Source organism: Eschrichtius robustus, chromosome 13 (assembly GCF_028021215.1).
Source record: "Eschrichtius robustus isolate mEscRob2 chromosome 13, mEscRob2.pri, whole genome shotgun sequence".
Lineage (NCBI taxonomy): Eukaryota > Metazoa > Chordata > Mammalia > Artiodactyla > Eschrichtiidae > Eschrichtius > Eschrichtius robustus.
In genome coordinates this window covers 88098160-88114158 of record NC_090836.1, presented here as the reverse complement: position 1 = coordinate 88114158, position 15999 = coordinate 88098160, and positions in this window count along the sequence as shown.

The following is a 15999-nucleotide window of genomic DNA, read 5'->3' as shown; positions in this document are numbered from 1 at the left end:
GACAGAGGGCAAAGGTGGGCAAGTCCAACAGTGCAGCCCCTTAAAGGCTGTGCTTGTGTTTGTAGTTGCTAACATCCCATTAGCTAAAGCAAATCACATGGCTGAGCCCAGATTCAGAGTGGGAAGTGCTACAAAATTACATGGCAAAGGTGAATGAATTTAGGGACAGGTGAATGAATAACTGGGGTCGTTAATGCAATATACCCCATGCGATAACATTTTGAAATGTCATATGATTTATTTTGCATTTTTGAGAATTTTTGCTTTTCTACTAATTCTACCCCTTGAGACTGAGTTAGAATTTTTTTTTCTTGGCCACGCCACGCGACATGTAGGATCTTAGTTCCCTGACCAAGGATCGAACCCGTGCCCCCTACATTGGAAGCGTGGAGGCTTAACGACGGACTGCCAGGGAAGTCCCCTGAGTTAGAATTTTATTAAGTTAATTTAACTTAGTTTAGTTTTTATTGAAGTATAATTGACATACAATAATATGTTAGTTTCAGATATACTATATAGTGATCTGACATTTCAAAACATTACAGATGATTACCACAGTAAGTCTAGTAACCATATGTCCCCATCCAAAGTTATTATAATATTATTGATGATATTCCTTATGCTGTATAATACTTCCTCATGACATATTTACTTTTTAACTGGAAGTTTGTACCTCTTAATTCCCTTTACCCATTTTTTCCCATTCCCCCACCCGTCTCCTGTCTGGCAACCACCTATTTGTTCTCTGTATCTTTGAGCCTGATTTTGTTTTGTTTTGTTTGTTTTATTTTTTAGATTCCACATATAAGTGAGACCATACTGTATTTATCTTTCTTTGTCTGGCTTATTTCACTTAGCATAATACCCTCTAGGTCCATTCATGTGGCAAATGGCAAGATTTCATTTTCTTTTTATCACTGAGTAGTATTCTATTGTGTGTACCTGTATATACTGCATCATCTTTATCCATTCATCTATCAATGGACACTTAGGCTGCTTCCATATCTTGACTATTGTAAATAATGCAGTAAACATTGTGGTACATATATCTTTCTGAATTAGTGTTTTTATTTTCTTCAGGTAAATACCCAGAAGTAGAATTGCTGGATCATATGGTAGGTCTATTTTTAATTTATTTGAGGAAACTCTGTACTGTTTTCTATAGTGACTGCACCAATGTACAATCTCACCAACAGTGCATTGAGGGTTCCCCTTTCTCTACATCCTCAAAAACACTGGTTATTTGTTATAGCCATTCTGACAGGTGTGAGATGATATCTCGCTGTGGTTTTGATTTCATTTCCCTGATGATTAGTGATGTTGAGCACCTTTACATGTGTCTGTTGGCCATCTGTATGTCTTCTTTGGAAAAATATCTGGTCAGGTCCTCTACCCATTTTAATCAGATTGTTTGTTTTCTTGACATTGAGTTATATGAATTTTTTGTATATTTTGGATATTAATCATTTATAGGATATGTTGCTTGCAAATATCTTCTCTCATTCAATAGGCTGCCTTTTTGTTTTGTTGATAGCTGTCTTCACTGTGCAAAAGTTTTTTAGTTTGATGTAGTCCCATTTGTTTACTTCTGCTTTTGTTTCCCTTGCCTAATGAGGCAGATCCAAAAATATATTGCTAAGACTGATGTCAAAGAGCCTACTGCCTATGTTTTCTCTACAAGTTTTATGATTTTAAAAATCATAAAAAAGGTCTTCCATTTAAGTCTTTAATCCATTTTGAGTTTGTTTTGTGTACAGTGTGAGACAGTGGTCCAGTTTATTTCTTTCTTTCTTTTTTTTTTTTTTGCATGTAGCTCTATAGTTTTCCCAATACCATTTATTGAAGAGGCTGTCTTTTCCCTACTGTATATTTTTGCCTCCATTGTTGTAAATTAATTGACCATATAAGCATGGGTTTCTTTCTGGGCTCTCCATTCTAATCCATTGATCTATGTGTCTGTTTTTGTGCTGGTAACATACTTTTTTGATTACTGTAGCTTTGTAGTATAGTTTGAAATCAGAGAGTGTGTTACCTCCAGGTTTGTTCTTTTTTCTTAAGATTATTTTGGATATTTGGGGTCTTTTGTGGTTTCCTACCAACTTTAGGATTCTTTGTTCTAGTTCTGTGAAAAATACCATTGGTATTTTGATAAGGATTGCATTGAATCTGTAGATTGCCTTGAGTAGTATGGCCATTTTAACAATGTCAAGTCTTCCAATTCATGAGCACAGTGTATCTTTCCACCTGTTTGTGTCATCTTCAGTTTCTTTCATCAATACCTTATAGTTTTCAGAGTACAAGTCTTTCACCTCCTTGGTTAGGTTTATTCCTAGGTATTTTATTCTTTTTGATGCAATTGTAAATGGAATTATTTCCTTAATTTTTCTTTTTGATAGTTTGTTATTAGTGTATAGAAATGCAACTGATTTCTGTATATTAATTTTGTATCCTGCAACTTTATTGAATTCATTTACTAGTTCTAATAGTTTTTTGGTGGAGTCTTTAGGGTTTTCTGTATATAGTGTCATGTCATCTGCAAACAGTGACAGTTTACTTCTTCCTTTCTGATTTGGATTCCTTTTATTCTTTTGCTTGTCTGATTGCTCTGGCTAGGACTTCCAATACTTTGTTGAGTAAAATTGATGAGAGTGGCCATCCTTGTCTTGTTTCTGATCTTAGAGGAAATGCTTTTACCTTTTCACCATTGGGTATGATGCTGGCTGTGGGTTTGTCATATATGACCTTTATTATGTTGAGGTATGTTCCTTCTATACCCACTTTGTTGAGAATTTTTATCATAAATAGATGTTGAATTTTGTCAAAGTGTTTTCTGCATCTATTGAGATGATTATATGACTTTTATTCTTCATTTTGTGAAGGTGGTGTATCACACTGACTGATTTGCAGACATTGAACCATCCTTGCATCCCTGGGATACATCCCTCTTGATCATGATAAATGATCCTTTTAATATATTATTGAATTTGTTTTGCTAATAATTTGTTGAGGATTTTTATATCTATATTCATCAGTGATATTGGCCTGTAATTTTCCTTTTTTGTGGTGTCATTGTCTGGTTTTGGAATCAGGGTGATGCTGGCTTCATAGAATGAGTTTGCAAGTGTTCCTTCCTCTTCAGTTTTTTTGGAATAATTCAAGAAGATAGGTATTAACTCTTCCTTAAATGTTTGGTAGAATTAACTTGTGAAGCCTTCTGGTCCTGGACTTTTGTTTGTTGGGAGTTTTTGATTACTTATTCAATTTCATTATGAGTATTTGTTTTTACATATTTTCAGTTTCAATCTTAGAAGATTGTACATTTCTAGGAATTTATCCCTTTCTTCTGCATTGTCCAATTTGTGGCATATACTTGCTTATAATAGTCTCTTAGGATCCTTTGTATTTCTGTGGTGTAGGTTGTAACTTCTCCTGTTGCACATATGATTTTATTTATTTGGGCCCTCTCTCTTTTCTTCTTAATGAGGTCTGGCTAGAGGTTTGTCAATTTTGTTTGTCTTTTCAAAGAATCAGCTTTTAGCTTCATTGATCTTTCATATTTTTTTAGTCTCCATTTTATTCATTTCTGCTCTGATCTTTATTATTTCCTTTCTTGTACTAACTTTGGGTTTTGTTTGTTTTTCTTCTTCTAGTTTCTTCAGGTGTAAGGTTAGATTATTTAATTAATATTTTTCTTGTTTCCTGAGGCAGGCCTATTTCATTATAAATTTCCCTATTAGAACTGCTTTTGCTGCATCTCATAGATTTTGGATCAGGGTGTTTCCATTTTAATTTGTCTCAAGGTATTTTTAAATTTCCTCTTTGATTTCTTTGTCTGGACTTCAGGCTATCTTTCACAGCTTGTCAAAAATGGAAATAACTCTCAATTTTCTAAATGATGTTTAGATGGATCAGCATAGCTGAATCTTAAACTCCACTGTATCTACCCCTGGGTCCAGACTAAATAAATATGCAAGAGATTTGGACATTATGAATGTGATTATTTTCTTTAAATCATCCTGCATTTGCCTATCACTTTGCAATTTCCAAAGCTCTTTTCCGTATATTTTTTCTTTGATGCTTGAGAGAACCCTAGGATGGAAAAAGGGTGGATTTTTCATATAGAAAACTGTGTTTTCTATATGTGGAAATGGAGACTCAGAAAGGTTGAAGATATCATATATATAGAATACTGGATGCAGGGGAAGTCATTTAATCTAAATGTAAGTTTTACAAAGGAGGGAACCAAAGCCCAGAGAAGTTAGGTGACTTATTCAAAGTTACGCAGCTAGTAAATGCAGAGCTGAGTCATGAATTCAAGTGTCTGGACTCCTACATCAGAGCTCTTTCTATCACATTCTGGTAATCACTGATCCAATTTTATGAGAATAAATCCAGACATGGCAAATACGATATCATTTATTCCATGTGTCTATAAGTGTTATGGAAATATTTTATAAACGCAAAGTGCATCTGAAAAGCAGCCTTTGCATATTTCTCTAATCAGGAATGTATTGTTCAACTTCTTAGCAGACCTAAAATTTCCTGACTTTAATTTGTAAGCACACGATATTGTCTGTCCTCTAGAATGGACAGTGCAATGCAGGATTATGTTGTTAGGGGATTAGGAAGAGCTGTTTGTCATCTTCAAAGTAAAAGGAAGCTCTGATGCACCTTTAAAAAAAGATACTTTTGTTTGTTGTCTGAGCTAAGTGGCTAGATTGCCAGCAATCTTTTGCTTTCTCTCCAAACATATGTTCGAAATGGCATATTTTCATATGTGTAAGAATATAAAATAAAATTTCACCATAATGCCATAAATGGGGTCCAAAAATTTTATTCTCATAAAACAAGTTGCTTCATTGGAGATTAATGGAAGACAGCATTTTTTAGTCAATCTGCTGTCACTAAGACCACAGAGGTGAAGCTCAATGTCATGGTGTTTTCAACAGCTTGTATGTTGCATGAGAAAATCCCCAAATGACCATGACAGTCACTTCCTAACATGTCTCTGATCCACTTATCTTATGATAAGAATTTATGCTTGTTAGAGGATGGGAACCAGGTGCCTGACATTCACATTCCCATTTAATAGATACTTATGCTGACACATATACATTTAGCTCCTAATTTACAGATACACTTTCTTATTGAAGTCTGTTTACAAATAGGTTGTTTATGACCCCAAATCCATCTTCTCATAGGAATTTTCCACCTGAAAACGTTTACTAAGTGTTCAAGGCTGAGCCCTCAGGCAGCTCACGGTCTTGTGGTTAGGTTCTGAAACGAACCTCAGAAACCTTTCAAAGCAAAACCTTTCAAAGCAGTCCCATTGCACAGATAGATAGTAACTCAGTTGGCTGAGAGCTCAGTTCTCAGGCCCCAGCTCTAGACCTTTCTTAGCAGAAATGGCTAGATGCTAACCAAATCTTGTTATTCTTGCTCTGGAGGGTACAGCTGGACCACAATTCCCAGCCTCCCTTGCAGTTGGATGTGGCCATGGAATTTGTTCTTGTCAACAAATATTTAAGGAAATGATAGATTCCGCATCCGGGCTTTGCCCATGAAAATCTCCCCCAGAGATTCCTACATTCTATTATTTTCTGTCCACTGGTTGGAAGAGAATATCCCCAATCCCTAGGGGGTGGACCAAGCAGAGGTCCCTGACTCGTGTTGAAGGCTGCCTGCTACGTACCTGCATGGACTGTTGGATATACAAAAAATAAATTTCAACTGTGTGAAGCCACTGAGCTTAGGGAATTTATCTGTTGTAGCGGCAAGTATTAACTTATACTCCTTGTGAGTCTTGTGTCCTTGGAGTTAAGCCACTTTGGTCTAAACTCTTCAGGAAGATGGGAAGGCAGCCAGAGAGGAGGCTCAGGGCATAGGGAGCTCTCAAGGTAGCTGAGGAGGAAGACTTCTCACAGCAGAGATATGGAGAAGGGCAGGGGGGTGAGGGGCCTCAATAGTGGGTGTTGGCTCAGCTATGAAAGAATGTCTTCTAGTTGTCACAAGTGCTCCAGGCAATACAAAGGCAATGTCGTCAGCAGCTCTGCTGTGTGTAGCTTGCTTCATGTAAAAACCTTATTAATTGGGAGATTGACTTTATATATCTAAGCGATCCTTTTTGAAACATCCAAGTTTTAATTTAAGGCTGTGTCTACAGCTGGAGAAAATGTGAAACCTAATTAGGAAGCTGTGGAAGCCGTTAGATTTCCCCTCTCAGATATGTCATGAGCCCAAGCATGGTCGGGATACCGAGGCCCATCCCGGGGGACAAGAGACTCCTCTAATGGCGACTTTGGCTTGAGGACTCCCTGAAGTTCTAGACGCACTTTCCTTGATTGCATAGCAGTCTGGGAAGCTTCCACCCAAACTTCCTTCCTTCCTTTCCTCTCACCTTCCCTCAGGGTCAGACTCGTCCCTCCCCATTTTTTCCACAGTTATTTCCTTTGATAAATTTCTTGCATGTTTAATCTGTTGTGGTGTTCCCTACTCAGAGGGTCTAAACTTAATCCAGAAATCATTCTAATCTTTCTGTTGGGAGTGGAAAGACTGATTCTCTTAAAATGTAAGGGATCTGTGATTACCTCATTTAGTTCCTTGACTAGGTGAGATTCCATTATAGACCATGAGCTTTGCCCTTGAGCCGCACATGGAATCTTGGATAAGGTATGGTTACAGAGACCCCTGTGGCCCACCCAAGAAATGAGACAATCAAGTTGCAAAAGCCACTAAGAAAGATAATTTCTTTTGAACTCGGGGGTTCCTGATGGTGATGGGAAAACAAAAAAGGATGCACTAAGACCATGCTAGGCTGAATGTTTTCCATATGGGGTCTCATTAGATTATTAAGTGCAAATCCACTTCAAATAGATATTTTTATCCCAAAGGTGGGGTGAGGTTCTGGTAAAGAGGCAGAGCTGGTATTTGAACCCAGATCTTCCCTGTTCCATAACCCATCATATTCTTTCTACTTGGCCGCGTGCCTTTTCAGAGAGCGGTTTTGCAGGGAATTTTTGGAAAAGTACTGCCCGTTTTTTTCTTGCAAGCTGATGCTAGAAATCTACCAGTTTCAGAGTCTGTGGAGAAGGAAAGGCCTCCCTCCATGGTTTCTTGGATTCATCATCTCCACCCACACGTCTTCTTTTTGTGAAATGTCTCATAATTAAAAACTACGGATTTTCTGCAGACACAGAGGCTTTTCAGTATGGACCCCATTTCCCAAAGTGGTTATTATGCATGGATGTGCTTGGAGAATTAGATTTCTGTGGTCTTGACTTTAATTGCCCTGTCTAGATATGCGATTAAGCTTTTGTTCTTTGTTTCAAGATGACCAGTCAATGGAGTTGTGTAGTTTTAATTTTATCTGAAGTGTAGTTGGAGAACCGGCCACGGAGCCTAAGGCTTTTTTTCCCTTTCTCCTTCTCAGTTACTATGACTATGATTTCAATATTTTCAGGTCTTGTTAAACACCAAGAGTGGTATGAGATAGCATTTTGTGATAGCCAAATTTATGAGTGCAATGTGGAATATGTTTTTATTAAAAAAATGTACTACAAAGGGGGAACAAGGATTGAATTTTATTTGTGCCTTTACCACCCCATACCACTGCCCCTCCCCAAGACAGAGCATGTAAATGTGAATCTTGTGGCAAGTTGAGGAAAACGTAGTTTAATATAAAATTGTAGGTCCCTGTCTGGAACATCTGTTACCATGGCAACCGATTTAAAAGCCTGAAAGACCAAGCTATTTAGGCAACTTAACTAGATGTTTTGTAAGTATGGGAACTAAAAATATTTTAAAAACAGACACATGTAGATCCCCATTCAGCTGACCTGGCTGACACCGAAGTAAGACATTGCTGTGACAACTGGAGCGATTACACAAAAGAATGTAGTTAAGGAACAACAGCTTCAGCCAGGAGAGCAGCCTCGGCACCATGACTGTCGTTTTCTCACTGCCTTCAGGGAGACGGTCAGCTGCATGAGGCTTACAGCCCCCCTGCTAAACAAGTACAATGGTACCGTTAGCTTCATCTTTTCTGCACTTTAAACCGCAGATGGAGGAGCAGACTAACCATTTCCAGGGCACAAACACAGAAAAGAGAAAAGGGAATTTCCTCAGAGGAAGACAGGATGCCCCCTGCCAGTGGCTTCTTTTCTTAACTGTATTAAAAGTGACTTTTTTGGAGGGAAAATGATCCAGAGATTTGGTCTTAACCCACACAATTCATTTAGAACTGCAAACTCCCAGAATCATCCCCTTCTCATCAGAGGCAGTAGGTTCAAAGTAGAAAATATCAATCAATAAATAAAAGTTTCCAGTGACTTAAAGCCACCAGGTTGAAATTCTATGAGCATCGTAGTTCCTTCAGTACATATTGGTGACCAAGTTAACTGAGGAAAGATCACAAAAGGGAGAGGAGACATCAGGCTCAGGTGTTCTTTCTCTCTGTGTTATGTGTGGACTATTTAGGCTTCTTAGAAATTGCGTTTTCAGGACAGCACTCGGACCAGATAATCTCTTCCTCTGAGAAGTCTTTTCATCATCCTGTCGAACTTTTCATAGCAGATTAATTACTTTAGAAATCAAAGAAAACATAAATAACAAATGACTGCATAAAGGATTTTCCTAGATTGTTAATTTATTTGATAAAGTAATACATAAGAAACAGCCTTGAATCTGTGAGGAATTTCTAAAAGAAGGAATGCGGGTGGGTTCAGATTGAAGAGGGAGACTGCAACCAAATTTCAAAGGTCTACTGATAAACCTCCACCTTTAAGCAAGAATTGATTTTTATGGAAATGCATGCAGTACCGTGTACCCAAGCGGACATCAGAGGACATATTAATGTTCGATTTCCAAATGCTTACTTTATGTTTTGCTCTTAGTTCTTTTCTCATGTGTGCTATGTTTCTGTTATTTGCATAACAAGAATGGTGGATATTGAGTTAAAAGTCTACTTTTCCTGGTCCAGTGAACATGGCAGTTCTAAAACTGTGGAGTTTTGAGTCCAAACATTAGTGAACTAAGGCAGGGATGAAAGGTCTTTGACTGACCTTTGACAAGGTTTGAAAAACGCCTTTTGTTGCCAGAAAATGTCCTATAAATGTCAAAAGCCTTCATATTCAAAGGGGGTCTGTTCTAGAAACATCACTGACACCAACATCAAGTAGACAAAGAAGAATCTGTAGGTCTTGGATTCTTAGTAAGTGAAGTTAGCGTGGATAAAGTAAAAAGGAATATTGTACAAGCAGATGCTTTAAACGTCTCCAGTTTAACTCATAGATACTTATTCTGAGCTTGACAGGATAAAAATTAACGTGTAGGTTCACATCTTTCTTCTTCTCCTCTCTAAGGAGAGAAAAGGACAAAAAGGACAAAACAAGGTCTTTTATTAAGAGGAAAATCAGTGAAAGTAGAAGAGGAATCTCACACCTTAAGGGGATGAGTGGGAGAGAGATGAAACTTCTCAGACAGTGTTGGTAGGAGCAGAGGAAAGGGCAGACCAGGGTGGTGCCGATGAGGAGGAAAAGAACCAAAGACTCCTAGGAGAGCAGAAAGGGTAGGTCTTAAAAATTTTTTTTTTGTTTGAGGAGTACAGTACAGTGATTCAGTTATACATATACACACACATATATATATTCAAAATATATATATATATATATATATATATATATATATATATATATATATATATATTCTTTTTCAGATTCTTTTCCCTCATAGGTTATTACAAAATACTGAGTGCTAAATTTGTAGGACCTTGTTGGTTATCAATTTTATATATAGTAGTGTGTATATGTTAATCCCAAACTCCTAATTTATCCCTCCCCCCCTCCCACCCCATTTCCCCTTTGGTAACTATAAGTTTGCCTTCTATGTCTGTGAGTGTATTTCTGTTTTGTAAATAAGTTCATTTGTACCTTTTTTTAGATACCACGTATAAGCGATGTCATATGATATTTGTCTTTCTCTGTCCGGTTTACTTAGTGTGATAAACTGCAGGTCCATCCATATTGCTGCAAATGCCATTATTTCTTTCTTTTTTATGGCTGAGTAATATTCCATTGTGTGTGTGTGTGTGTGTGTGTATATACACACACACACACACACACACACACACACATATACATGCATACCACATCTTCTTTATCCATTCGTCTGTTGATGGACACTTAGGTTGCTTCCATGTCTTGGCAACTGTGAATAGTGCTGCTATGAATATTGGGGTGCATGTATCTTTTCAAATTAGTGTTTTTGGGGTTTTTTTTGGGATATATACCCAGGAATGGAATTACTGGATCATACGGCAGTTCTATGTTTAGTTTTTTATTTCGTTTTTTGTTTTCCACAGTGGTTGCACCAATTTACATTCCCACCAACAGTTTATGAGGGTTCCCTTTTCTCCACATCCTCGCCGACAATTGTATTTGTGTTCTTTTTGTTGATAGCCATTCTGACTGGTGTGTGGTGACATCTCATTGTGCTTTTCATTTGCATTCCCCTGATGATTAGTGACGTTGAGCATCTTCTCATGTGCCTGTTGGCCATCAGCATATCCTCTTTGGAAAAATGTCTATTGAAGTCTTCTGCCCATTTTTTAATTGGGTTGTTTGTTTTTTTTGATGTTGAGTTGTATGAACTGTTTATATATTTTGGATATTAACCCCTTATCAGTCATATCATTTGCAAATATTTTCTCCCATACAGTAGGTTTTCTTTTTATTTTGTTGATGGTTTCCTTTGCTGTGCAAAAACTGTTACATTTAATTAGGTTCCATTTGTTTATTTTTACTTTTATTTCCTTTACTTTATGAGACAGATCCAAAAAAATATTGCTACAATTTATGTCAAAGAGTGTTCTGCCTATGTTTTCCTCTAGGAGTCAACATGACTTCTTATGCTGCCTTAGTAGTCTTTATGGTACCTGTCTCCCTAATTCAGTTGGGTAATTCAGCTGAGCAAAACATTGCAGAGCAGAGGTTTCAAATGGATGGTTTCAAATGGACATCAGCATTTGATTACAGGTGTGTTTTGTTTTACCTGCATAGTGTTTTGAAAGTTTTTGAATTATTGCCAATTAAAAAAAATATCCGGAGATTTCACTTAGAAATCCAGATTTCTGGCATGGCTAAGGATTCAACGGAGCCTGTGCTCTTTCATTTACTGCAGTCCTTACTGTTTTAATCCCAACTCTGCACCACCAGCAGGATTGTTTTGGGAAAAATACCTAAACTCCAGAGTTTGTTGGTTTCCTGTATCTGCAGAGTGGAGCGAATGTGAGGCTTATAAAGTGATGGTTAAGGTTTGTGGATATTGACTAAGAGTATGAATGTGGAAACATCCAGCAGAGTTGGGGGTCCACTAAAGTATCAGTTTCCTCTTTCAGGTTTTGTTCTTTTTTTCTATTATATAAAATAGGCCCCTGTTATTTAGTCATAGAAAAAAGGTGAGCAATACAATTATCTTGACAAAAAATTCAGTGATAACTAACATCCTCTGCTTAGGTGTTTGAAAAATGAACCTTGTGCTGTTTGATGTCAGTTCGTTCTAAAGTACAGAAGATGCTAGCCAGTACCTCCTCTCTAGCCTGCAAACAAACTCAAAACTTAAGTTTCTTTTTACAGCCTCCCCATCTTCACTTGGCAGCTCTCTCCATTCGACTGTAAACTCCTTCTAGGCAGGTTTAACAGCTGCCCTGATTATTTCTCTATTCTTAGCACCTAGGGCAACACACGCACCTAATAGGAACTAAGTATATATTTGTTGAATGAATGATTATATGAGCGAAGGAGATAATTATATATAGATAGATAGATAATTATACATATATAATTATAATTAAACATTACCTATAATTATATAAAATAAAATATAAAATTATACAAAATTAAATATAAAATATAATTAATGTATCTAATAGTTATGTTATATATAATTTAAATATATAATTATATAAATATAAAAAATAGAAAGAAATAGCATACATATAACTTGCAAGGCAATTTCCATTTTGAATGATATGAAAAATTGTTTTTTACTCTTTAATATATCCATGATTCTTTAATTCATTTCTTTTTTCTTTCTCTTTTCAAAATATAATTTGTAGCACTTGGAAAGCATATAGGACAGTATCTGACACATAGAAGGTGTTTAATTTATTTGTTTATTCAAGAAACTGATTGATCTACATTGTTCTAAGCACTGTGATTTGATGATTTGTTAAAAAATGAAAATTCAGTGTATATCAGGATGGGAATAAAAAAGTTTGCACCAGGAAACGTAGGTACAGAATGGAGGGCTGATAGATTTCAGCAGAAAGGAGCCAGAATGGACCAGTCTAGGGTTCCATTTGCCAGATTGGAATGTCAGTGATAGGGTTTTCCGGGAGAACCTCCTCGTCTTCAGTCTGCTAAAGGTCTTGGGTGCCCAAACCAGCAATCTGTTGACTTGCCCGTCTGTGCTGTCCAGTGCTTGCGAATGTCATAGCTCACAGAGTTGTTGTCCCCTTGTGATTGTGAGACCCGAAAAGCAGGTATGAGATCATCAGTCGCACCTCTCCTTGCTTTTGTGAAGAAATGGCAGTGTGTGTGCATGTTTGTTACAGATAGTAGGTGGCATTATCTTCTTGTAAAAATCTAGGGAAAAATATGTGCACCAGATTTTATAATAGGGAATGGAGGTTAGAGGAAAGTTGTAAAACTGGAGGAAAATGAGCACGTGAAAATTTGAGTGGAAGTTTTAAAGGTTACGAAAGAGATTCCTGATTTTTAAGGGAGAAGAATTTGTCTTTAATGATTGGATTTCCTCTGAAGTGGAATGACATTTCTCCCTTTCTCAACAGAAGGTTCTGGTTTTCTTTAGAGAAGACGTTTCCTGGTTTCACAGTTGCCCATCTAAAAATTGTACCAGACCTGAAAGATAAAGGAGGCTGCCGTGTACATCCTGAAGATGGGGTTTGCTTGACGTAGCGCCCAGCTCTCAGCCCACTGCTCTTGCTTCTGAAGACTCTTCCGTGATGAGCTTCAGTCATTCATACCCAGATGAAGCTGCTCACATCCTCAGAGGCTGTCGCTCCTGGGTGGCAGGTCCACATAGATGTCTGAGTCCCGAGATGTAAGAAAACTGGGGATGAACGGGTGGAACAGGAAGAGGTGATAGGTTTTCGGTTATGTGTGGAAAGCATTTCTTAAAGCAGCTCAGTTTGAAATTGTTGCCCCACTTTTCCTTTTTCTTTTCATGATCAAGTTTTAGTTCAAAGTCTTCACATCTGAAGAAAAAAAAATTTAACTCATTTCTGTAAAGTTTAGCCAAAAGCCTTCAGTTTGTATTAGTAGTAACAGTGACATCAAGATGTGAGGACATCTTGAAAAATGGAAATTTCCTCCCCCTTTTCTGTTCACTATTCTAGGAAATAAACTTTCCATTGAGCTTGGGTTGGGGAAGGGATCCTAGACCTCATGGGCTCTTTGGAAAGTATAATACTTAGGAGACTAAATACTTGGAAGGAAATAATACTGTTCTTGACAGAGTAAAGATAGTTGCTTATCAATGAAAAATGATGCTGGTCACTTATCATCCACTGTTTTCTTGCTAAAGAAATGGACTTATTCCTTTCCCATTTAATGGTATGCATTCACATCCTCAAATTCAAAAATGAGAGCAATATAGTAAGGTTTCACCCATTGATAACATGGAACAATGAAGCATTCCTCAAGGTGTGCTCTGTGGGAATACGTGAGGTTAATAGATGTTTAATGTGAAAAAAGGTTCTGTGTTCAAAGTTTGGGAACTTTGGCTAAGCCAATGTACATTGCAACTCACCAAGAAGGAAGCTGTGGTATGCGATGATTGCCACACTGATGTGGCCCCCTGGGCCTGCATTCCTCGTTTGATATGGAGTCAGACAGATCTGGGTTGGAATCCTGTGCTGCTCTGGGCAAATCACATAACCTCTTTGAGCTCTGGGTCATCTGCAAAATGTGTCTAATAGCACATGTTTAATGGTTTTGTGGCAAATATCAATGAGATAATGCATATAAAACACCCAGCAGGGATATTGCATAAGAATAAATGTTAATTTAAAATTTATGCCTTTATCCTTAATTTTGTAGTTAGGGGTCTATAGTGAAACACCCACGTGCACCAGAGTAGGACTTGGAAGAAGCAGGTCCTGCTACTTCCTGACTGAGTAACCTTGGCAAACCTCTTAACCAAGAAAATTGTGTTTTCAATGTTTTCATCTTAAACAACAACAACAACAACTAAATCTACCCTCTTTTGTGGAGCATTTGAGAATCAAGTTAGTTTTAAAACTCTTGTGGAAATTGTCAGACATCATGCTATTGCATCCACAAATTCTTCAGCGTGCATCATTAATTGATAAATGTCCATATCTATACCTAAATTTACATCTCTCTACATTTGTATATATAGGCCATGCTATGATTATACATAACAAAAGTTAACAATAATTCATCAACACAGTGAAATGTTAGTCCACATTTCTTTTTCCCAGATTGTCTCAAAAGATGTCATTTTACATTTGATAGGATTGAATCAAGGTTCAAACAAATTGCACACTCTGAATATGTTGTTATATCTTTTATGTTCACTTTAATTTTGTGACACTCTTCCTTTCCTCTTCCCTCCAACCCATGCCACAGTTTTGTTAGAGAAAATAGGTCATTTCTTTGGAAAGTGTTTTCACATCCTGGATTTTGCTGAATCCTTCATTGATGTGCCTTTTAACTTGTTTTTCCAACCCCTATATTTTTGTAAACAGCTGGTTAGATCTAGAGGTTCAGTTAGACACTGGAACAATTTTTTAGGGAAGATACTTCAAAGATGGTGCTATGTCCTCCTTGTTGTATCACATCACGAGGCATACTGTCTAGTCACCCCCTTTTTAGATATCTTAAGATTGATCAATGAATACAGATGGTGTCAACATGATCCTTTCATTGTAAATTCCCCATCAATCATTCAATAATAATTTTAACATCCATTTTTAATCATTTTAGTATTAGGTATAAAAGCAATCAGCATAGATCCATTTTTGCCATAAGTGTAACAGGATGGCAATTGCCTAATTTTATCATTTCTTTTGCATTTATTAGCTATAATATTCATATAAAGAAGAACTTTCTTACATCAACTATTTGGTTACCCTGGACCACAGGAAAGGAAGGATAAAGCATTTCTCATGGTTTTACTTATTTAATGAATATCTGTTGGGTACCAGGAATGGTGTTAGGTGTTGGAGACACAGCAGCAAACATATCTGCACCCTACTGTTAGGGAGCTTATAGACCCAGTAATGCAGATGAGAAAATAATTGCCATATTGTGTGAGGTATTATAAAGTACATAGTTCTCTGGGAGTCCTTCTGGGCTTGGGATTACTGGGTCTTGTATTATTGCTTTTAATCTATGTTATATAGTGTATTAATTTGTTAGGGCTGCCATAACAAAATCAAGGTGTCAGCAGGGTTTTTTTTTTTTTTTCTGAGACATCTCTTCTTGGCTTGCAAATGGGCACCTTTTTGCTGTGTCCTCACATGGTCTTCCCTCTGTAGCTATCTGCGTCCTAATCTGTTCTTTTTTTAAAAATTTATTTGTTTTATTTATTTATTTTGGCTGCGTTGGGTCTTCGTTGCTGCGCGCAGGTTTTCACTAGTCGTGGCGAGCGGGGGCTACTCTTCGTTGCAGTACGCAGGCTTCCATTGTGGTGGCTTCTCTTGTTGCGGAGCACGGGCTCTAGGCACGTGGGCTTCAGTAGTTGTGGTGCGTGGGCTTCAGTAGTTGTGGCTCGTGGGCTCTAGAGTGCAGGCTCAGTAGTTGTGGCACACGGGCTTAGTTGCTCTGCGGCATGTGGGATCTTCCCGGACCAGGGCTCGAACCCGTGTCCCCTGCATTGACAGGTGGATTCCCAACCACTGGGCCACCAGGGAAGCCCTAATCTGTTCTTATGAGGACAATAATAATATTGGATTAG